Raw genomic sequence first — 26,010 nt, 5'->3', positions numbered from 1 at the left:
CATCCTTACCCCTGAAACCCCCATGCTCTAACCTACAGCTACAACAGCAAAAAACCCTAGGTACCCCACCTTTAGACTTATCCCCCCTTCACCCCCTGCAATCCATCCATTGCCCATCCTGCCAGTTAACCAAATGCAGGTGGAAGCAAGGCACCCTTTGCCGTCACGCGGGGGGTCAGCAGAACCAGGACCGTCGGCTCCCCATCGCAGGCCCCTTAGAGGCCATAATCATAGAAGATCGCCGTCCACTTCCCGCAGCAGGAGCCGGGATAGCCACGAGCGTCACTCCCGGCGCTCACGGCATAATCACCATTCCCGTTCGTCCAACCGCAGCAAGAGGTCATCCCGCAGAAGACACCATACACCATCCAGTACTGCGTCATCAGACTCTCGCCGCATCCGCTCACTAAGCGGCCCTCCAGGCGAAAGGTTTGCTAACCGCCGCCACCACGGCGAACCACTATCAGAACAAGTACCCCAGATGGCGGCGCCAGAGGACCAACCTACAACATCGGCTGGTAAGTACAGCTTTACCAGCGCTTGGGCAGGGGGTAACCATCCAGGGGTAGCGAGGGAAACAGTTTGTACACCACCGGGACTAGTTCTGGTTAATCCCGCGTTTGTACAACGCCAAGACGTAGCACAGGAGCTTACACAGGGACATGTTCTATTGCGGTGTATCACCGCTAGGAACCCACCTAGCCCCAGAAACCATACAAAAAATTTGGGCTAACGAATATGTGGATAACTGGTCCCTAATATCAGTAGACCAAAACACCGTTGACAAAGAAAGGCGCGGAAATGAACGCCAATTCGCAAAAAAGGCTGCTGTACCTAAAACCATAAATAATTGGTTGCAGGCTTTCTGCGTTATGGGGTGCGTGATGGGTCAGAAGCACCCCGAACGCTGCTCAGAAGTCTTCGTTTACTGCGACACCATTTACAACTCCTATAAAACCCATGGGGGTTCTGCGTGGTGGAAGTACGATGAAGAATTCAGGAGACGCCTGGCACTCCAACCCCAACTGGGTTGGGGCGTTAAGGCGTCCGATTCGTGGCTCAGACTTATGTTGGCACAAAAGTCCTTTCAGTCCTTTCCAGGCCCCCCATACTTTTCCTCCCATCACGCTACACCAGAAGCCGCAAATGTCCACAGACCAGGTTGCTGCTGGCTCTTCAACAAGGGCCATTGCAGGTATCAAGGTCTCTGCAAATATAAGCACGAGTGCTCATCGTGTGGAGGCAATCACACCTCCTCCAAATGCGACAAGCAACCAGCCAGGCATCACGCTAAAAATGCACCACCAGGTCCCAAGGACTCCAGTGAACGTGCACGAGATGGAGCCATGGCTAGAACGTTACCCCAATAAGGCTGTGGCCGACACCATCAGAGATGGTTTCACTCACGGTTTCTTTATCCCCTTTATTTTCTCCTCAGAACCAACCTTTGCCCCAACCTAAAATCTGCTCGGGACCTCCCACAGGTCCTGGAAAACAAACTATGGAAGGAAGTGGCGCTAGGCCACATAGCAGGCCCATTCACTGATTCACCATTCCCAAACCTGCGCATTTCACCCCTAGGGGTAGTGCCTAAGAAAGAAAAACGTGAATTTCGCCTCATACACCACTTATCCTTCCCGGCTGGGAAGTCAGTGAATGACGGCATCCCCTCAGAGGACTCAGCAGTGTCCTACGTGTCTTTTGACAAAGCAGTCACACTAGTGAGGAAAGCAGGGCAAGGAGCATTAATGGCAAAATCGGACATAGCGTCCGCCTTTCGCCTGCTACCAGTGCACCCCGATTGTCACCACCTGCTGGGGTGCTATTTCAACAAGAAATTCTTCTATGACATGTGTCTTCCCATGGGTTGCTCCATATCCTGCTCTCACTTCGAGCTCTTCAGCTCTTTCCTGGAATGGGTGGTTAAGGACGTAGCAAAGAACAAACCGGTCACCCATTATCTGGATGATTTCCTGTTCGTTGGCCCCGCCAACTCTGAAGCATGCTCAACAGCGTTAAACTCCTTCCGGGTCATTGCGGACAAGTTTGGTGTACCGCTGTCAGCCGAAAAAAACGTTGGCCCTGTGACCTGCCTTTCCTTTTTGGGAATCGAAATAGACTCAACTAGCATGATGTTTCGGTTGCCACTGGAAAAGGTCCAAAAAACCACATCACTCATCGACGGGTTCTGCGCAGTTCGCAAGGTAACCCTGGCGCAAATGCAATCTCTATTAGGCTTGCTCGCCTTCGCCTGTAGAGTCATGCCCATGGGAAGGGTCTTTTCCAGGAGGCTCTGCCTGGCCACTAGGGGCATAACTGCCTCCCATCACAGGGTTCGCATCACCAGAGCTCTACGTGAAGACCTTGGTGTATGGAGGTCTTTTCTAGCCACTTACAATGGACGCACGTGCTTCCAGGAAAAGGAGGTTTCCAGCTCAGACATATCTCTATTTTTGGATGCTGGTGGTCTGCTCCGCTACGATGTTATAATTTGCAATGGTGGAGTACGGATTCGCATAAGGCGCTCCAAAACAGATCAGCTTGGCAGAGGAGTTTGGTTCCCTATTTTCCCGTTTCCAGGACCCCTATGTCCCATCCTTATCTTGCAGCGTTACTTAGAGTCTCGGGTTCCCAAAAAATTCTTTTTAGAGCATGCGGATGGATCCACAGTCACGGCAACGCAGTTTTCAGCCTTGCAAAAAACGTCACTTTCCAGCCTGGGCTTACAGCCTGGGGATTATAGCACGCACTCCTTCCGCATAGGCGCAGCAACCGAGGCAGCAAGGGCCGGCTTCTCGAATGAGGAGATACAGCGGATAGGGCGTTGGAAATCAGACTGTTTCTTCCGCTATATCAGGCCAGACCTAATTTAACCCCCGATCCCTGCCAACCGCCAAATTTTACCACAAGTTTTAACCTCAAACCAGCCTCGGTAGTCGCTACACCTTTCCCCACTGTTCCCCGCCACCAGTTGTGCTCTGTCTTTCACGTCATAATACAAAAAAAAATAAATAAAAAGAACCCACTCAATTCAGTTATCCAAAGACCAACAAAGCTATGAAAACACTAATACAATGATGGACGCTGACACTATAACTATGCTGTGTACAGTTGCTAACGGCTTTTCTTCCTAGATCCGGCGAGACCTAGCATTTGATCCTAGGTCACTCACACGTATTCTGGGCAGCATGGCGGGCTGAGTCGAGACCAGGTGGAAGCGAGCTGGGATTTCATCACCTCAAGTTCCACTGGAGAGGAGTTCGGGGCATGGCCTGGACTCAGGTCTTGCCCGAGGTAGTCAGCTTAGCAAGAATAGCCACGGGCCCAGTAGTGCTAGTCATCCACGTGGATGGAAATGACCTAGTAAATGTGAGGATCCAAGATCTGCTCGCGGTCATGCAAGCAGACCTGGATAGGTTCGGCAGCTTCTTTAGCAACGTAGTGGTGGTATGGTCCAACATATTACCGAGATTGAGCTGGACAGGGGCAAGGAACATAGCGGCGGTGGAGAGGTCAAGGCAGCACGTTAATATGCGGATTGCCAAATTTATAGCGGCAGGAAGAGGGATAGTGCTGGGTCATGAGTTGCTGGAATCAGAGATCAGCCGATTGGTGCTAGAGGATGGATTTAGCCTGAATGACATAGGACTAGATATTTTCCTGTCGGACATCCAGGACTGGGTTGAGCGGGCCATGAGGGCCCTGTGTGGGGGTCGCAGCTCAGGCGTAGGCCTTCGCCACTCCGTGGCCGGTGGAAGAGGGATTTGGTGAGAGCCAACCTGCCACGGACGGCCGTAGGAATAGGGCCTCCTCCCTCAGGTTTAAGGCGGATTTGTGCCTGTGGTTAAAGCTGTGGCCAAAATATCAAGCAACCCCTTTTTATATCAAAATTGAATAGTGTTACGTGGATACGTTCAATAAAGTACAAAACAAATATATTCCATGTGTGGTTTCCTTCATTGCGCGGTGGAAAGGGGGAACCGGTGGGTGGGTCTCGGCAGTCTGCAGGGCACTGCGGCCGATGCCGCTGCCCCTGACTGCTGAGCCCCTCGCTATATCCTCCCATGGTCACCTCTCCCTCCTCCCCACTGTGCAATGCCCCCCGCTGCCCCCCTTCCCTGCTGGGACCTCCTCCAGGGCATATAAACAGCTGCTGGAGTCCCTCCTTTCTCTTACCACAATCTGCCCTCAGGGAGAGCATCGCCCGCCCTCCCTCCCTTAAGAAGATTTTGTTACAAATTCGGAAATCACAAAGGGATTGGGAGAGCCAACCTGCCACGGACGGCCGTAGGCATCGGGCCTCCTCCCTCAGGTTTAAGGCGGATTTGTGCCTGTGGTTAAAGCTGTGGCCAAAATATCAAGCAACCCCCTTTTTATATCAAAATTTAATGGTGTTACGTGGATACCTTCAATAAAGTACAAAAGAAAGATATTCCATGTGTGGTCTCCTTCATTACGCGGTGGGAAGGGGGAACCGGTGGGTGGGTCTCGGCAGTCTTGGTGTTGCTAAGAACAGGTATACACAAATCCTGAGGAACAGTCTGCACCACACCCACCAGACACCCAATGGGCAGCCTGAGGGGAATAGGGCCACCCAGATGGAGGGATAGTAGAAGGAGGCCCAGAAGTAGAGAGAAGTGTCAGTGAGCCGTGACAAGAGAGGTCACGTCTCCGCTCCATATGCGTCGCACCCACACGGCTCCGTACTTGTGACACACACATGGCTTTGCTCCGTACACGGCATCACTTTCTACACGCCATACACACGGCTCTGCTCCACACACATGGCTCAGTTCCGCATGTTAAACGGGCGGTGAGAGACCTTGCTAGTCGAGACAGAGTTTGCTGTTCAGCTGCAGCACAAGCACTGATGCTGTCACGGGCTCTTTCAACCAAACTTCTTTATCGACTTATAAAACAGTGTTTTATCTTGCCTGAGGCAGGAACATTCTTGTTGCCATTAGCAACGGATAATTTATACATTTTGCCGGCTGACCGCTTCCCTGGTAGTCGGGCTCCTGTTGGGGTCCCTAAGCTCCTCATCCTTCAGCTTCATTGTTTACGGCAGAGATGACAGTCTTTCCAGTCAGCCAAGACCTACTCTTCTCTCAAGGGCCCACTGACCTTCTGCTAACTGAGGGGGATTGTGAGGTATCCGCCAGGGAATGGACACCACCCGGGCCTCACTGCGTGTCTGGAGGTCACTCCAAATTAGAGTTATTGGGGTTTTCCTCCACCACGTCTCTCAGACACCGGCTGTTCCTCTCCCTCAGGAACTCTTTCCTCTAAGGCTAATTTCACACATCAGTTTTTTGCAATCAGGCACAATCCGGTTTGTAGAAAAAACAAAAAGCCAGCACTAAATGTGCACTTCAGCACTAAACATTCCAAACTGTACTTATTATAAAAATTTTGAGATTTTTGGCAAAAAATTGCAATTTCTTGAGCTGCCTCGCCACGTCACGGCAAATCTCATTTGAGGCAGTCCTACACTAAAATATTTTTATAAAATGTGCCATACAGCCTCACATATGAATAGTAGAACTGCTCTTAGCAGCACTCAACCTGGTCTATTTCAATCCCGTACCCATGACTCATGGCTGTGGGCGGGACAGGTCCAAGCAAATGCTGCATGAAGTAAATAGCCTGTGGACAAGGCCTGATGACTTAATGTGAACAGTCACCAACCGCCAAAATCTAGACAGATGGAATACACCCCAAATTGGGGTGCATAGCAAGGTGGAGGTCAACCACCGACCAATTCAATGAAGAAAAAACAAAAAGCCAGCACTAAATGTGCACTTCAGCACTAAACAGATTTTGGCGGTTGGTGACTGTTCACATTAAGTCATCAGGCCTTGTCCACAGGCTATTTACTTCATGCAGCATTTGCTTGGACCTGTCCCGCCCACAGCCATGACTCAGTCATGGGTACGGGATTGAAATAGACCAGGTGAGTGCTGCTAAGAGCAGTTCTACTATTCATATGTGAGGCCGTATGGCACATTTTATAAAAATATTTTAGTGTAGGACTGCCTCAAATGAGATTTGCCGTGACGTGGCGAGGCAGCTCAAGAAATTGCAATTTTTTACCAAAAATCTCAAACATTTTTTATAATAAGTACAGTTTGGAATTTTTAGTGCTGAAGTGCACATTTAGTGCTGGCTTTTTGTTTTTCTACAATCCGGTTTGTGCCTGATGCAACGGATCCATGTCAGAGTGTGTAAAAACTGATGCGACGGATCCGGTAAAAAAAACATCCGTTTTTTTTTGTTTTTTGTGGTTTTTTTTGTTGTTTTTTTTTTTAAAGCTGAGAGAGAGGGAGAGACCCGTCATCCCCGCACACATCCCGGCACTCCCGCACGCACCATCCCTGCACACACCATCACCGCACACATCCCGACACTCCCGCACGCACCATCACCGCACATATCCCGGCACTCCTGCACGCACCATCACAGCACACACCCGGACACTCCCGCACGCATCATCCCCGCACACACCCCGACACTCCCGCATGCATCATCACCGTACATACACCGGCACTGCCGCACGCACCATCACTGCACACACCCCGGCACTCCCGCACGCACCATCCCAGCACTCCCGGACACACCCCGACACTCCCGCACGCATCATCACCGCACATACACCGGCACTCCCGCACGCACCATCACTGCACATACCCCGGCACTCCCGCACGCATCATCACCGCACACATCCCGGCACTTCCGCACCCATCATCACCGCACACACTCCGGCACTCTCGCACGCATCATCACCGCACACATCCCGGCACTCCCGCACGCACCATCACCGCACACACCCAGGCACTCCTGCCCACATCATCCCCGCACACACCCCGACACTCCCACATGCATCATCACCGCACATACACCGGCACTCCCGCACGCACCATCACTGCACACACCCCGGCACTCCCGCACGCACCATCCCGGCACTCCCGCACACACCCCAACACTCCCGCACGCATCATCACCGCACATACACCGGCACTCCCGCACGCACCATCACTGCACGCACTCCCGCACGCATCATCACCGCACACATCCCGGCACTCCCGCACCCATCATCACCGTACACACCCCGGCACTCCCACACGCATCATCACCGCACACATCCCGGCACTCCCGCACTCATTATCACCGCACACGTCCCAGCACTCCCGCACACACCATCACCGCACACACCCCGACACTCCCGCACGCACCATGATCGCACACACCCCGGCACTCCCGCACGCACCATGACCGCACACAACCCGGCATTCCCACACGCACCATCACCGCACTCCCGCACGCATCATCACCGCACACACCCCGGCACTCCCGCACCCATCATCACAGTACACATCCCGGCACTCCCGCACGCATCATCACCGCACACACCCCGACACTCCAGCATGCATCATCCCCACACACACCCCGACACTCCCGCATGCATCATCACCGCACATACACCGGCACTCCCGCACGCATCATCCCTGCAAACACCCCGGCATTCCCGCACGCACCATCACCGCACACACCCCGGCACTCTCGCACGCACCATCACCGCACACATCCCGGCACTCTAGCACACCGCGGCACTCCTGCACACACCATCACCGCACACATCCCGACACTCCCGCACGCACCATCACCGCACACATCCCGGCACTCCTGCATGCATCATCACCGCACATACACCGGCACTCCCGCACGCACCATCACTGCACACACCCCGGCACTCCCGCACACACCCCGACACTCCCGCACGCATCATCACCGCACATATACCGGCACTCCCGCACGCATCATCACTGCACACACCCCGGCACTCCCGCACGCATCATCACCGCACACATCCCGGCACTCCCGCACGCACCATCACCGCACACATCCCGGCACTCCCGCACGCACCATCACCGCACACACCCGGACACTCCCACACGCATCATCACCGCACATACACCGACACTCCCGCATGCACCATCACTGCACACACCCCGGCACTCCCGCACGGACCATCCCGGCACTCCTGCACACATGCAGACACTCCCGCACGCATCATCACCGCACATACACCGGCACTCCCGCATGCACCATCACTGCACACACCCCGGCACTCCCGCACGCATCATCACCATCCCGACACTTCCGCACCCATCATCACCGCACACACCCTGGCACTCACGCACGCATCATCACCGCACACATCCCGGCACTCCCGCATGCATCATCACCGCACATACACCGGCACTCCCGCACGCACCATCACTGCACACACCCCGACACTCCCGCACGCACCATCCCGGCACTCCCGCACACACACCGACACTCCCGCACGCATCATCACCGCACATACATCGGCACTCCCGCATGCACCATCACTGCACACACCCCGGCACTCCCGCACGCATCATCACCGCACACATCCCGGCACTTCCGCACCCATCATCACCGCACACACCCTGGCACTCCCGCACGCACCATCACTGCACACACCCCGGCACTCCCGCACGCATCATCACCGCACATACACCGGCACTCCCGCACGCACCATCACTGCACACACCCCGGCACTCCCGCACGCATCATCACCGCACACACCCCGGCACTCCCGCACGCATCATCACCGCACACATCCCGGCACTCCCGGACTCATCATCACCGCACACATCCCGGCACTCCCGCACGCACCATGACCGCACACACCCCGGCACTCTCGCACGCATTATCACCGCACACACCCCGGCACTCCTGCACCCATCATCACAGCACACATCCCGGCACTCCCGTACGCATCATCCCTGCACACATCCCGGCATTCCCGCACGCATCATCACCGCACACACCCTGGCACTCTCGCACGCACCATCCCTGCACACATCCCGGCACTCTCACACACCCCGGCACTCCCGCATGCATAATCCCTGCACACACCCCGACACTCCCGCACGCACCATCACCGCACACACCCGGACACTCCCGCACGCATTATCCCCACACACACCCCGACACTCCTGCATGCATCATCACCGCACATACACCGGCACTCCCGCACGCATCATCCCTGCACACACCCCGGCATTCCCGCACGCATCATCACCGCACACACCCCGGCACTCTCGCACGCACCATCACTGCACACATCCCGGCACTCCCGCACACACCCCAACACTCCCGCACGCATCATCACCGCACATACACCGGCACTCCCGCACGCACCATCACTGCACACACCCCGGCACTCCCGCACGCATCATCACCGCACAAATCCCGGCACTCCCGCACTCATCATCACCGCACACATCCCGGACACTCCCGCACGCACCATCACCGCACACACCCGGACACTCCCGCACGCATCATCCCCGCACACACCCGGACACTCCCGCATGCATCATCCCCGCACACACCCCGACACTCCCGCACGCATCATCACCGCACATACACCGGCACTCCCGCACGCACCATCACTGCACACACCCCGGCACTCCCGCACGCACCATCCCGGCACTCCCGCACACACACTTCCGCACGCATCATCACCGCACATACACTGGCACTCCCGCACGCACCATCACCGCACACACTCCGGCACTCCCGCATGCATCATCCCCGCACACACTTCGACACTCCCGCACGCATCATCCCCGCACACACTTCGGCACTCCCGCATGCATCATCCCCGCACACACCCCGGCACTCTCGCACGCACCATCACCGCACACATCCCGGCACTCTCACACACCCCGGCACTCCCGCATGCCTCATCCCCGCACACACCCCGACACTCCCGCACGCATCATCCCTGCACACACCATCACCGCACACATCCCGACACTCCCGCACGCACCATCACCGCACACATCCCGGCACTCCCGCACTCATCATCACCGCACACATCGCGGCACTCCCACACGCACCATCACCGCACACATCCGGACACTCCCGCACGCATTATCCCCACACACACCCCGACACTCCCGCATGCATCATCACCGCACATACACCGGCACTGCAGCACGCATCTTCCCTGCACACACCCCGGCATTCCTGCACGCATCATCACCGCACACACCCCGGCACTCTCGCACGCACCATCACTGCACACACCCCGGCACTCCCGCACGCACCATCCCGGCACTCCCGCACACACCCCGACACTCCCGCACGCATCATCACCACACACATCCCGGCACTCCCGCACGCACCATCCCTGCACACACCATCACCGCACACATCCCGACACTCCCGCACGCACCATCACCGCACACATCCCGGCAGTCCCGCACGCACCATCACCGCACACACCCCGGCACTCCCGCACGCATCATCCCTGCACACACCATCACCGCACACATCCCGACACTCCCGCACGCACCATCACCGCACACATCCCGGCACTTCCGCACGCACCATCACTGCAGACACCCAGACACTCCCGCATGCATCATCCCCACACACACCCCGACACTCCCGCATGCATCATCACCGCACATACACCGGCACTCCCGCACGCACCATCACTGCACACACCCCGGCACTCCCGCACGCACCATCCCGGCACTCCCGCACACACCCAGACACTCCCGCACGCATCATCACCGCACATATACCGGCACTCCCGCACGCACCATCACTGCACACACCCCGGCACTCCCGCACGCATCATCACTGCACACACCCCGGCACTCCCGCACGCACCATCACCGCACACATCCCGGCACTCCCGCACGCACCATCACCGCACACACCCGGACACTCCCACACGCATCATCACCGCACATACACCGGCACTCCCGCACGCACCATCACTGCACACACCCGGACACTCCCACACACATCATCACCGCACATACACCGGCACTCCCGCACGCACCATCACTGCACACACCCCGGCACTCCTGCACGCATAATCACCGCACACATCCCGGCACTTCCGCACCCATCACCGCACACACCCTGGCTTTCCCGCATGCATCATCACCGCACATACACCGGCACTCCCGCACGCACCATCACCGCACACACCCCGTCACTCCTGCACGCACCATCACCGCACGCACCCCGGCACTCCTGCATGCATCATCCCCGCACACACCATCACCGCACACACCCCGGCACTCCCGCACGCATCATCCCTGCACACACCATCACCGCACACATCCCGACAATCCCGCACGCACCATCACCGCACACATCCCGGCACTCCCGCACGCACCATCACCGCATACACCCCGGCACTCCCGCACGCATCATCCCTGCACACACCATCACCGCACACATCCCAACACTCATCATCACCGCACACATCCCGGCACTTCCGCACGCACCATCACCGCAGACACCCGGACACTCCCGCATGCATCATCCCCACACACACCCCGACACTCCCGCATGCATCATCACCGCACATATACCGGCACTCCCGCACGCACCATCACTGCACTCCCGCACGCATCATCACCGCACATATACCGGCACTCCCGCACGCACCATCACTGCACACACCCCGGCACTCCCGCACGCATCATCACTGCACACACCCTGGCACTCCCGCACGCATCATCACCGCACACATCCCGGCACTCCCGCACGCACCATCACCGCACACATCCCGGCACTCCCGCACGCACCATCACTGCACACACCCCGGCACTCCCGCACGCACCATCCCGGCACTCCCGCACACACCCCGACACTCCCGCACGCATCATCACCACACACATCCCGGCACTCCCGCACTCATCATCACCGCACACATCCCGGCACTCCCGCACGCACCATCCCTGCACACAACATCACCGCACACATCCCGACACTCCCGCACGCACCATCACCGCACACATCCCGGCACTCCCGCACGCACCATCACCGCACACACCCCGGCACTCCCGCACACACCATCACCGCACACATCCCGACACTCCCGCACGCACCATCACCGCACACACCCGGACACTCCCACACGCATCATCACCGCACACACCCCGGCACTCCCGCACGCACCATCACCGCACATATACCGGCACTCCCGCACGCACCATCACTGCACACACCCCGGCACTCCCGCACGCACCATCACTGCACACACCCCGGCACTCCTGCACGCACCATCCCGGCACTCCCGCACACACCCAGACACTCCCGCACGCATCATCACCGCACACATCCCGGCACTTCAGCACCCATCATCACCGCACACACCCTGGCACTCACGCACGCATCATCACCGCACACATCCCGGCACTCCCGCACTCATCATCACCGCACACACTCCGACACTCCCGCATGCATCATCACCGCACATACACCGGCACTCCCGCACGCACCATCACTGCACACACCCCGACACTCCCGCACGCACCATCCCGGCACTCCCGCACACACCCCGACACTCCCGCACGCATCATCACCGCACATACACCGGCACTCCCGCACGCACCATCACTGCACACATCCCGGCACTCCCGCACGCATCATCACCGCACACACCCCGGCACTTCCGCACCCATCATCACCGCACACACCCCGGCACTCCCGCACGCACCATCCCGGCACTCCCGCACACACCCCGACACTCCTGCACTTATCATCACCGCACACATCCCGGCACTCCCGCACGCATCATCACCGCACACATCCCGGCACTCCCGCACGCACCATCCCTGCACACACCATCACCGCACACATCCCGACACTCCCGCACGCACCATCACCGCACACATCCCGGCACTCCCGCACGCATCATCCCTGCACACACCATCACCGCACACATCCCGACACTCCCGCACGCACCATCACCGCACACATCCCGGCACTTCCGCACGCACCATCACTGCAGACACCCAGACACTCCCGCATGCATCATCCCCACACACACCCCTACACTCCCGCATGCATCATCACCGCACACACCCCTGCACTCCCGCACGCATCATCCCTGCACACACCATCACCGCACACATCCCGGCACTCCCGCACGCACCATCACCGCACACACCCCGGCACTCCCGCACGCACCATCACCGCACACACCCCGGCACTCCCGCACGCATCATCCCTGCACACACCATCACCGCACACATCCCGGCACTTCCGCACGCACCATCACCGCAGACACCCGGACACTCCCGCATGCATCATCCCCACACACACCCCGACACTCCCGCACGCATCATCACCGCACATATACCGGCACTCCCGCACGCACCATCACTGCACACACCCCGGCACTCCAGCACGCATCATCACTGCACACACCCTGGCACTCCCGCACGCATCATCACCGCACACATCCCGGCACTCCCGCACGCACCATCACCGCACACATCCCGGCACTCCCGCACGCACCATCACCGCACACACCCCGGCACTCCCGCACGCACCATCCCGGCACTCCCGCACACACCCCGACACTCCCGCACGCATCATCACCACACACATCCCGGCACTCCCGCACTCATGATCACCGCACACATCCCGGCACTCCCGCACGCACCATCCCTGCACACACCATCACCGCACACATCCCGACACTCCCGCACGCACCATCACCGCACACATCCCGGCACTCCCGCACGCACCATCACCGCACACATCCCGGCACTCCCGCACGCACCATCCCTGCACACACCATCACCGCACACATCCCGACACTCCCGCACGCACCATCACCGCACACATCCCGGCACTCCCGCACGCACCATCACTGCAGACACCCAGACACTCCCGCATGCATCATCCCCACACACACCCCGACACTCCCGCACGCATCATCACCGCACATATACCGGCAATCCCGCACGCACCATCACTGCACACACCCCGGCACTCCCGCACGCATCATCACTGCACACACCCCGGCACTCCCGCACGCATCCCGGCACTCCCGCACGCACCATCACCGCACACACCCGGACACTCTCACACGCATCATCACCGCACATACACCGGTACTCCCGCACGCACCATCACTGCACACACCCCGACACTCCCGCACGCATAATCACCGCACACATCCCGGCACTTCCGCACCCATCACCGCACACACCCTGGCACTCCCGCATGCATCATCACCGCACATACACCGGCACTCCCGCACGCACCATCACCGCACACACCCCGACACTTCTGCACGCACCATCACCGCACACATCCCGGCACTCTTGCACTCCTGCATGCATCATCCCCGCACACACCCCGACACTCCCGCACACACCATCACCGCACACACCCCGGCACTCCCGCACGCATCATCCCTGCACACACCATCACCGCACACATCCCGACACTCCCGCACGCACCATCACCGCACACATCCCGGCACTCCCGCACTCATCACCCCACACATCCCGGCACTCCCGCACGCACCATCACCGCACACACTCCGGCACTCCCGCACGCATCATCCCTGCACACACCATCACCGCACACATCCCAACACTCATCATCACCGCACACATCCCGGCACTTCCGCACGCACCATCACCGCAGACACCCGGACACTCCCGCATGCATCATCCCCACACACACCCCGACACTCCCGCATGCATCATCACCGCACATATACCGGCACTCCCGCACGCACCATCACTGCACACACCCCGGCACTCCCGCACGCACCATCACTGCACACACCCCGGCACTCCCGCACGCACCATCCCGGCACTCCCGCACACACCCAGACACTCCCGCACGCATCATCACCGCACACATCCCGGCACTTCAGCACCCATCATCACCGCACACACCCTGGTACTCACGCACGCATCATCACCGCACACATCCCGGCACTCCCGCACTCATCATCACCGCACACACTCCGACACTCCCGCATGCATCATCACCGCACATACACCGGCACTCCCGCACGCACCATCACTGCACACACCCCGACACTCCCGCACGCACCATCCCGGCACTCCCGCACACACCCCAACACTCCCGCACGCATCATCACCGCACATACACTGGCACTCCCGCACGCACCATCACTGCACACACCCCGGCACTCCCGCACGCATCATCACCGCACACACCCCGGCACTTCCGCACCCATCATCACCGCACACACCCCGGCACTTCCGCACCCATCATCACCGCACACACCCCGGCACTCCTGCACGCATCATCACCGCACACATCCCGGCACTCCCGCACGCACCATCACCGCACACACCCTGGCACTCACGCACACACCCCGACACTCCCGCACGCATCATCACCACACACATCCCGGCACTCCCGCACGCACCATCCCTGCACACACCATCACCGCACACATCCCGACACTCCCGCACGCACCATCACCGCACACATCCCGGCACTCCCGCACGCACCATCACCGCACACACCCCTGCACTCCCGCACGCATCATCCCTGCACACACCATCACCGCACACATCCCGACACTCCCGCACGCACCATCACCGCACACATCCCGGCACTTCCGCACGCACCATCACTGCAGACACCCAGACACTCCCGCATGCATCATCCCCACACACACCCCGACACTCCCGCATGCATCATCACCGCACATACACCGGCACTCCCGCACGCACCATCACTGCACACACCCCGGCACTCCCGCACGCATCCCGGCACTCCCGCACGCACCATCACCGCACACACCCGGACACTCCCACACGCATCATCACCGCACATACACCGGCACTCCCGCACGCACCATCACTGCACACACCCCGGCACTCCCGCACGCATAATTACCGCACACATCCCGGCACTTCCGCACCCATCACCGCACACACCCTGGCACTCCCGCATGCATCATCACCGCACATACACCGGCACTCCCGCACGCACCATCACCGCACACACCCCGACACTCCTGCACGCACCATCACCGCACACATCCCGGCACTCTTGCACACCCCGGCACTCCTGCATGCATCATCCCCGCACACACCCCGACACTCCCGCACACACCATCACCGCACACACCCCGGCACTCCCGCACGCATCATCCCTGCACACACCATCACCGCACACATCCCGACACTCCCGCACGCACCATCACCGCACACATCCCCCCACACATCCCGGCACTCCCGCACGCACCATCACCGCACACACCCCGGCACTCCCGCACGCATCATCCCTGCACACACCATCACCGCACACATCCCAACACTCATCATCACCGCACACATCCCGGCACTTCCGCACGCACCATCACCACAGACACCCGGACACTCCCGCATGCATCATCCCCACACACACCCCGACACTCCCGCATGCATCATCACCGCACATATACCGGCACTCCCGCACGCACCATCACTGCACTCCCGCACGCATCATCACCGCACATATACCGGCACTCCCGCACGCACCATCACTGCACACACCCCGGCACTCCCGCACGCATCATCACTGCACACACCCTGGCACTCCCGCACGCATCATCACCGCACACATCCCGGCACTCCCGCACGCACCATCACCGCACACACCCGGACACTCCCACACGCATCATCACCGCACACACCTCGGCACTCCCGCACGCACCATCATTGCACATATACCGGCACTCCCGCACGCACCATCACTGCACACACCCCGGCACTCCCGCACGCACCATCACTGCACACACCCGGGCACTCCCGCACGCACCATCCCGGCACTCCCGCACACACCCAGACACTCCCGCACGCATCATCACCGCACACATCCCGGCACTTCAGCACCCATCATCACCGCACACACCCTGGCACTCACGCACGCATCATCACCGCACACATCCCGGCACTCCCGCACTCATCATCACCGCACACACTCCGACACTCCCGCACTCATCATCACCGCACACACTCCGACACTCCCGCATGCATCATCACCGCACATACACCGGCACTCCCGCACGCACCATCACTGCACACACCCCGACACTCCCGCACGCACCATCCCGGCACTCCCGCACACACCCCGACACTCCCGCACGCATCATCACCGCACATACACCGGCACTCCCGCACGCACCATCACTGCACACACCCCGGCACTCCCGCACGCATCATCACCGCACACACCCCGGCACTTCCGCACCCATCATCACCGCACACATCCCGGCACTCCCGCACGCACCATGACCGCACACACCCCGGCACTCCCGCACGCATTATCACCGCGCACACCCCGGCACTCCTACACCCATCATCACAGCACACATCCTGGCACTCCGCACGCATCATCACCGCACACATCCCGGCACTCCCGTACGCATCATCCCTGCACACATCCCGGCATTCCCGCACGCATCATCACCGCACACATCCCGGCACTCCCGTACGCATCATCCCTGCACACATCCCGGCATTCCCGCACGCATCATCACCGCACACACCCCGGCACTCTCGCACGCACCATCACCGCACACATCCCGGCACTCCCGCACGCACCATCACCGCACACACCCCGGCACTCCCGCACGCATCGTCCCTGCACACACCATCCTCACCGCACACCCCGACACTACCTCAGTGATGTCCCCGCTGACAGCACGACTCCCTCAGTTGCTGCGTGGAGCTGATAGAGAGCGGCGGTGTTCTACGGCCGCTCCTGTCAGCTTCATGTAGCAGAGCTGAAATCGTCGCGGGACCTCGTGGATTACGTCGGACCTGGAGGGGTATTTGGGGATTTTAATAAAATGGTGAAAGAGGGTTTTTTTTGTCTTTTATTCCAAATAAAGTATTTCTTTGGGTGTATGTGTTTATTTACTTTCACTTACAGGTTAATCATTGGGGGTGTCTCATAGACGCCTGCCATGATTAACCCCTTATTACCCCGATTGCCACCGCCCCAGGGCAATTCGGGATGAGCCGGGTAGAGTCCCGAGACTGTCGCATCTAATGCATGCGGCAATTCCGGGCGGCTGCTGGCTGATATTGTTAGTTTGGGGGGCTCCCCATAACGTGGAGCTCCCCATCCTGAGAATACCAGCCTTCAGCCGTATGGCTTTACCCTGGCTGGTATCAAAATTGGGGGGGACCGCACGTCGTTTTTCTTTAATTATTTATTTATTTATTTTACTGCAAGATATAGACCCGCCCACCGGCGGCTGTGATTGGTTGCAGTGAGACAGCTGTCACTCAGCGTGGGGCGTGTCTGACTGCAACCAATCATAGGCGCCGGTGGGCGGGGAAAGCAGGAAATACGAGATTGAATAATGGGCGGCCGGCTTTTTCAAATCAGGAGAAGCCGCCAGCAGTGTGACAGCCGTGCAGCGCCGCGCCGGTGATCGGTGAGTGAGTGAATGAGTCAATGAGTGAGTGAGTCAGTGAGTGTGAGAGAGAGAGAGGCTGGGGCCACACAGGGCACTACTGCGATGCTCGCATCACACTCGGCTCGCGCTGGCAGCACAGCAGGAGCCGAGTGTCATGCTAGTGTGCCTGCATCTGAGGTTCGACCGTGCGAGCGGACCTCAGCTGTGGGGGGGCGGCCCGGCTCTCAGGAGGGGCGGGTCAGTGCTGTGGAGGGGCGGGCCGGCACGGAGGAGGGGAAGGTGGGATTTCTCTCCCTCTCTCCTCCGTAGTCGGTTATTGTGATTCTCGCTCTGCACGCACGGTACACCGGTGTACCGCGAGTGCAGTGCGATTTTTCTCTCGCCCCATTCACTTGAATGGGTGCGAGAGAAAAAGTCTCGCATTACAGTCGCATCATGCTGCGATTGTTTTCTCGGTCCGATTAGGACTGAGAAAATAATCGCTCATGTGTGCAGACACACAGACTAGAATTGGTGCGAGTGGAATGCGATGTTTTATCGCACTCCACTCGCACCGATTTTCTCAGAGAATCACTTCTGGGCATGCTCAGAAGTAAAAACCGAATCCGGTATATGCTTCCGGCATTTGATGCATGCCACCGGATTTGGCGTGCATAGACTTTAATTATGCACCATGCCGCACAGAAACAAAAAACGTTGCATGAAACGTTCCATGCGGCCACCGCATTCAGTAATTAAGCCGCATCCGGAAAAAGCCGGATGCAACGCAAGGTGATCAGGCACAATCCGGCGACAATACAAATCAATGGGGATAAAACGGATGCGGTACCGGATCCGTTTTAACCGTTTTTTCCCGGATTGTGCTATTTCTCTCCCTCCTCCATAGCCGCCTAAGGCTACTTTCACACATCAGGTTTTTCCCATCAGGCACAATCCGGAAAAAAACGGTTAAAACGGATCCGGTACTGCATCCGTTTTATCCCCATTGATTTGTATTGTCGCCGGATTGTGCCTGACGACCTTGCGTTGCATCTGGCTTTTTACGGATCCGACCCGCTTCAGAATCGGGTCATTTGTGCAACAAGGGGGATAGGACTTTCCAACCAAAGCGGTCCAGAAAATCCCAAGCGTGAGCCCTGAGAACAAGCTCCCATACTTAGCCATAGTAGGGAGCGGGGCCCGGCTAGTGCCACGCTACCAGGCTATCAAGTTGAAGTTTAAACTAAGCTCCAGGAGGCAGGTCACGGATCACCAAGCAGTACCACTTGGGGACGGGACCCGGACGAGCTCCCCTGAGTGGCAGCGGTACCCAGAGACTTGGTTTACCCCGTTGTCAGTGTCTGCCTTTGAACTGAGTGAGTACGAGAGCGACCCCTGCATCCCCATGGCACCCCCTTCACCGAGTCCCGGGGCATCCCCTACCCATGGAGAGTTATAACACCTTGCTGCCACCGCTCCATCATCCACGGGTACTCCCAACGGCAGCGGTGGTACTCCCAATTACCACACACCACGGGTGGTGTCACGAACTATAATTCCCTTGTAAATACCCCCCTTTTCATTCAAGTGGCCGCATGACCCCCCGGGTCCGAAGACCCTCGAGCCACAGTGAACCCGGATCCGAGCAGCTCGGCTGCTTCCACGGGGGCGGTACACCTTGAAAAACTTGGCGTCACGAAAAGGATACGAGCCACTTACCTAGGTGACGTGTGCCTTGAAAATCCCAACCGCAAGTCAAGAGTCCCGTTTCCCGCCATTTCCGCCATAATTTGGCACCAAAACGCCGTCTTCTCGACCAAAAACGCGCAAAGCCGAAGCCCAACTCTTCCGGAGAGTCAGCCCGGAACCGGAAGTTCCCAGAGGGCCACAGCAGAGAAGTGAGTGGTGGGTGAAAACCGAGGGGGCGTGACGGCATGTAACAGCGGAAGAGAAGCAGGGACACCAGTACTCTGCCATAACGTTCCTGGACACTGCAGAGGCAAGATGTCGGGAAAGCCTGACTGCTTAGCCGAGGATGCTGCTCCCCGTACAGCTGCCTGGATCGAGATGCGGAGGGTGGCTGCAGTGGTGCGGGCCCAAGAGAAAGAGGCCATGTGTGCGGGACAGGTAAGCAGAAACCCAGCTTTGGTTGACCCGGCCAATGCAGTCGCGGAGTCTGGTCGGAGTCGGAGTAGCTTCAGGCAACCCGAAAATTCACCTGAGAATGGAGCCTTTACGATCCATTCCCACCCGCTCCAGAATCGGGGCATTAGCGCAACGAGGGGGATAGGACTTTCCAACCAAAGCGGTTCAGAAAATCCCAAGCGTGAGCCCTGAGAACAAGCTCCCATACTTAGCCATAGTAGGGAGCGGGGCCCGGCTAGTGCCACGCTACCAGGCTATCAAGTTGAAGTTTAAACTAAGCTCCAGGAGGCAGGTCACGGATCACCAAGCAGTACCACTTGGGGACGGGACCCGGACGAGCTCCCCTGAGTGGCAGCGGTACCCAGAGACTTGGTTTACCCCGTTGTCAGTGTCTGCCTTTGAACTGAGTGAGTACGAGAGCGACCCCTGCATCCCCATGGCACCCCCTTCACCGAGTCCCGGGGCATCCCCTACCCATGGAGAGTTATAACACCTTGCTGCCACCGCTCCATCATCCACGGGTACTCCCAACGGCAGCGGTGGTACTCCCAATTACCACACACCACGGGTGGTGTCACGAACTATAATTCCCTTGTAAATACCCCCCTTTTCATTCAAGTGGCCGCATGACCCCCCGGGTCCGAAGACCCTCGAGCCACAGTGAACCCGGATCCGAGCAGCTCGGCTGCTTCCACGGGGGCGGTACACCTTGAAAAACTTGGCGTCACGAAAAGGATACGAGCCACTTACCTAGGTGACGTGTGCCTTGAAAATCCCAACCGCAAGTCAAGAGTCCCGTTTCCCGCCATTTCCGCCATAATTTGGCACCAAAACGCCGTCTTCTCGACCAAAAACGCGCAAAGCCGAAGCCCAACTCTTCCGGAGAGTCAGCCCGGAACCGGAAGTTCCCAGAGGGCCACAGCAGAGAAGTGAGTGGTGGGTGAAAACCGAGGGGGCGTGACGGCATGTAACAGCGGAAGAGAAGCAGGGACACCAGTACTCTGCCATAACGTTCCTGGACACTGCAGAGGCAAGATGTCGGGAAAGCCTGACTGCTTAGCCGAGGATGCTGCTCCCCGTACAGCTGCCTGGATCGAGATGCGGAGGGTGGCTGCAGTGGTGCGGGCCCAAGAGAAAGAGGCCATGTGTGCGGGACAGGTAAGCAGAAACCCAGCTTTGGTTGACCCGGCCAATGCAGTCGCGGAGTCTGGTCTGCCCCCGGGCGCCGCCATTGCTCTGCCACCTCCGCTCCCGGCCATAGCTGACTCCAAGACGCTGCCCACAACACCAGCAGCGGGCTCCTCAAACCCCGCTGAAGAAGACGAGATCGTGGCTCCTGATAACATCATCCCGGTTACAGTGGAATCGGAACCGGAGGAGATGGAGGAAGGTGATTCAGGTTCCAGCACCCCAGAAGCTGCATGGGTACCTCGTTTTGGAGGAAATGGCTATCGGATGTCCCTGTCATCGCGTGCAATACACGAGCTAGAGATAATGGAGGAGGAAGAGGAGTCCACTTCGGATGAAGAGAATCCAGCTGAGACCATTGATGTGGTGGTGCCCATATGCCAACGCTGTGGCTTGCCAGGGCATTTTTCAAGTGTGTGCCCAGGAGGTGCCCGACGTTAAAGGGACGGAACCTGTAAGTTTAAAAGTTTGGTGTGAACTGTCGCCTTTGTTGAACGTTCTCCAGAGTTCCAAATGGAGGAAGCTGTCGGGGATCGGTTGCTGGGTCCCTGATGGAATGTGATAGTAAAGTTATGCTAGAAGTAGACTGCGCCCTCCTTGTTGAACCTTTTTCCACCCTTTGTTATAGGAAAAAGACCATCAGAGCCTTGGACGGTGCAGTGCTGGAAGACGGCACCAGAAGGCCCTGGTGGGGGTCGGCGCAAAAGGGCAACAGCTACCAGGTTGCTCAGGACTGTTACCAGAGTCGTCTTTACAACACCCGGGACTTTAACCTGGTCACGGACCCACGAATAGGAGTGCAGCGGGTCAGGTTGTTTGGGTGGCGGGTTGATGGGATCCGGGACGTTGGGACTGGACTGTCGCAGGAAGAGGCTGCAACAGAGTAGGTTGAGCCTCCGCTACTAACATAACCAGTAGCGTTCCATAGTTGGAATGATTACCTCTAACTGTTTAGTAACGTTTAAGTAGTGTTTAAATAATGTGCCTCCCTAATGTGGGATGAAAATCGTGTAAATAAAAATGTTTCCTTTTTCTTACAGTTATGCAAATAAATCTCTGGATCTCCTGTAGCTCGGGGATGAGCTATGTTTAACCAAGGGGGAATGTGACGCTCCTGGACTATCAGGTCGTCACAGGGTACTGCAAAAGCTGCCCTTCCGTGCACTATTCCGCCTCCCTCTTGGTTCTGGGTCCCTACGTCTAGTGGTGTTGCCTCCAACAGCAAATCAAAACCCTAGAGACACCCTGCGTCACACCCACCAGACACACCAGTGGACGGCTTGAGTGGAATAGAGTCCCCCACCTGGGGGGGTCAGGGAGGGGAGGTGTGTAGTGAGGAGTTGTAGTCTGTCTGTGAGTGGAGAAGGAGTTGCAAGTAGCCCTCGAGCTGAGAAGAGCTCAGAGGAAGTCTGGAGTGTTGACTCCCGAAGTAACTGCCTAGGTTGCAGACGGTGGTCTGGGCCTAGAGGAGTCAGACCCCCGGTCGCAGGGGATTGTGGCGAGGTGCTCGGACCTGTCGAGGAGGATGGCCGGCAGCCTAGCCCTGTCACTGGTCCGGGACCGAAGGCGCGATGGGGTACATGGACCCTAGGTCAGGGAGTAGCTTCAGGCAACCCGAAAATTCACCTGAGAATGGAGCCTTTACGATCCATTCCCACCCGCTCCAGAATCGGGGCATTAGCGCAACGAGGGGGATAGGAGTTTCCAACAAAAACGGTCCAGAAAATCCCAAGCGTGAGCCCTGAGAGCAAGCTCCCACACTTAGCCATAGTAGGGAGCGGAGCCCGGCTAGTTCCACGCTACCGGGCCATCAAGTTGAAGTCTAAACTAAGTGCTAGGAGGCAGGTCACGGATCACCAGGCAGCACTATAGGGGACGGGACCCGGACGAGCTCCCCTCAGCGGCAGCGGTGTCCAGAGAATTGGTTTACCTGGTTATCTCTGTCTGCTTATGAACTGAGTGAGTACGAGTGTGACACTTGCATCCCACGGCACCCCTCACCAAGTCCCGGGGCATCCCCTATCGGTGGAGGGTTATAACACCTTGCTGCTACACACACGGCTCTGCTCCGTACACCTCGTACACACACGGCTCCGCTCCGTACACCTCGTGCACACACGGCTCCGCTCCGTACACCTCGTGCACACACGGCTACCCTCCGTACACACACGGCTCCGCTCCGTACACCTCGTACATACACACGGCTCCGCTCCGTACACCTCGTACACACACGGCTACGCACCGTACACCTCGTACACACATGGCTCCGCTCCGTACACCTCGTACACACATGGCTCCGCTCCGTACACCTCGTACACACGGCTCCGCTCCGTACACCTCGTACACACACGGCTACGCACCGTACACCTCGTACACACACGGCTCCGCTCCGTACACCTCGTACACACACGGCTCCGCTCCGTACACCTCGTACACACACGGCTCTGCTCCGTACACCTCGTACATACACACGGCTCTGCTCCGTACACCTCGTACATACACACGGCTCCGCTCCGTACACCTCGTACACACACGGCTACGCACCGTACACCTCGTACACACATGGCTCCGCTCCGTACACCTCGTACACACGGCTCCGCTCCGTACACCTCGTACACACACGGCTACGCACCGTACACCTCGTACACACACGGCTCCGCTCCGTACACCTCGTACACACACGGCTCCGCTCCGTACACCTCGTACACACACGGCTCCGCTCCGTACACCTCGTACATACACACGGCTCCACTCCGTACACCTCGTACACACACGGCTCCGCTCCGTACACATCGTACACACGCGGCTCTGCTACATCCACACTGTAAACCCCTCCTGACCCCACACATAACCTTCCCCTCACCCAGCACCATGACACCCAGCACAGCAGAGTCCTGCATACACTGAGGAGCTGATCATGTGACCCCTGACTCCTCCCCTCCATGTGACATCATCACAGGTCCTGTAAGCACAGAGCAGCCATATATCTAGGGTAGATGCTAGACTCTATGGGCTCCTTAGTTATAACATAATTTGTCGCGTGTTCAAAATGCAGCAGGATGTTTTCCAGACAGAATAAACATTCTTTTTGTAAGGCCACGTGGTCCTGGAGCTGTTTATAATAGAAGCGGGAAGGGTTAAGAGCTCCAGATGGGGAGGGCGGAGCCTGCATGATCATTATAGTGGAAAGGAGGTAACATCGCCACGCCCACCAACCAAGCCGGCCACGCCCTCTAACCTGGAATGAGCCTATACATTCTAGGCTCAACATACGGGCTCCTTCCAAGTTAGTGGGCGTGACCGGCTTGGTTGGTGGGCGTGGTGATGTTTCTTGCCGTCCACTGTAATCATCGTCTGGCTGCATTTCGAACACGCCCTTATCACGTGACTGTAATGACGTCATACCTGGAAGGAGCCCATACAGTCTAGCATCTATCCTGCAGGTGGAGGTATGTGGAGATTCCCCATTACTGGGACAGGCGGCATTAACCCCTTCAGCTCTGAGGCTATTTAGGAATGTTAAGTGTTTTGCTCCTTTTCCTGTGATACGGGGGAATAGCACACTGCGAGGCTCTGCGAGTTGTGCCATGTTTCCTCCGCACAGCCCCATTCCACTGCTTGTTCATTTTTACTTGTTTATAAACTTGCAGACATATGAAAACTAACAAAGGCCAATAATTGCCTCTCCAGGTCCCATCTTTATTGGCAGCCAACAGAGGTAGCGTCATCACGGCTACATCACATGTGACCGCTGCTGCCAAACACTGGGATCAGCAGGTGAGGACCATGTACACACTATGGAACAAGCCTTCAAGTAGAAGCAACACTGATGAGCAAAAGGGTAACAATGTTTTGGTCTTTTGACTTTCAGCCCCCATATCTCTCCATCCACTACAGTTTTGAAGATGAGACTACCATCATTTTATAGACAATCATCCTGGCTATCTCACACACACACATTTAACTTGCAACTATTTAGCATATGATTAGTTATACAAATTCTTGTCATGTCACTGCATTGTTACTGTTTTGCTCCTGGTGTTTGAATCTTTTTTTCCCATATATTACAAATTACAACCTATTCTCACATTCCCTAATAGCTCAGTGTGTTATTGGGTTGATTCCCAAGCGAAAAGTCACAATTTTGATACCAGCCAAGATAAAGCTTCACAGCTGCTGGCTGGTATTCTCAGGCTGGGGAGACCCATGTCATTGGGAGCCCTCCTAGCCTAAAAATATCAGCCAGCAGCCGGCTGGAATTGCCGCATCCATTAGATGCGACAGTCCTGGGACTTTACCCAGCTCATCCTGATACCCTGGTGCGGTGGCAAACAGAGTAATATATGGTGTTGATACCAGATGTGTAATGTCACCTGGCATCAAGCCCAGAGGTTTGTGATGTCACGGCGTCAATCAGATACCCGACGTCACTAAGCCAGTCA

General features: G+C 57.8%; 1 protein-coding gene across 2 annotated transcripts in view; it reads left to right on the top strand.

The window, feature by feature from the left end:
* The window catches only part of LOC142312198 (uncharacterized), a 144,793-nt gene that overhangs the window by 68,107 nt on the left and 50,676 nt on the right, over positions 1 to 26,010 (top strand). Inside the window, exons 1-2 of one of the 2 annotated variants that reach the window (XM_075351099.1) lie at positions 24,972 to 25,017; positions 25,259 to 25,345. The exons of the other annotated variant lie outside the window; for it this stretch is intronic. The gene's annotated coding sequence lies outside the window, so the exon portion shown is untranslated. Of the gene's footprint in view, positions 1 to 24,971; positions 25,018 to 25,258; positions 25,346 to 26,010 lie in introns of those variants that run through there. 2 annotated transcript variants of the gene reach the window in all.

Source organism: Anomaloglossus baeobatrachus, chromosome 5 (genome assembly GCF_048569485.1).
Source record: "Anomaloglossus baeobatrachus isolate aAnoBae1 chromosome 5, aAnoBae1.hap1, whole genome shotgun sequence".
NCBI lineage: Eukaryota > Metazoa > Chordata > Amphibia > Anura > Aromobatidae > Anomaloglossus > Anomaloglossus baeobatrachus.
Note: the sequence above shows the minus strand (reverse complement) of the source record. Positions and strands in the feature narration are given on the sequence as shown.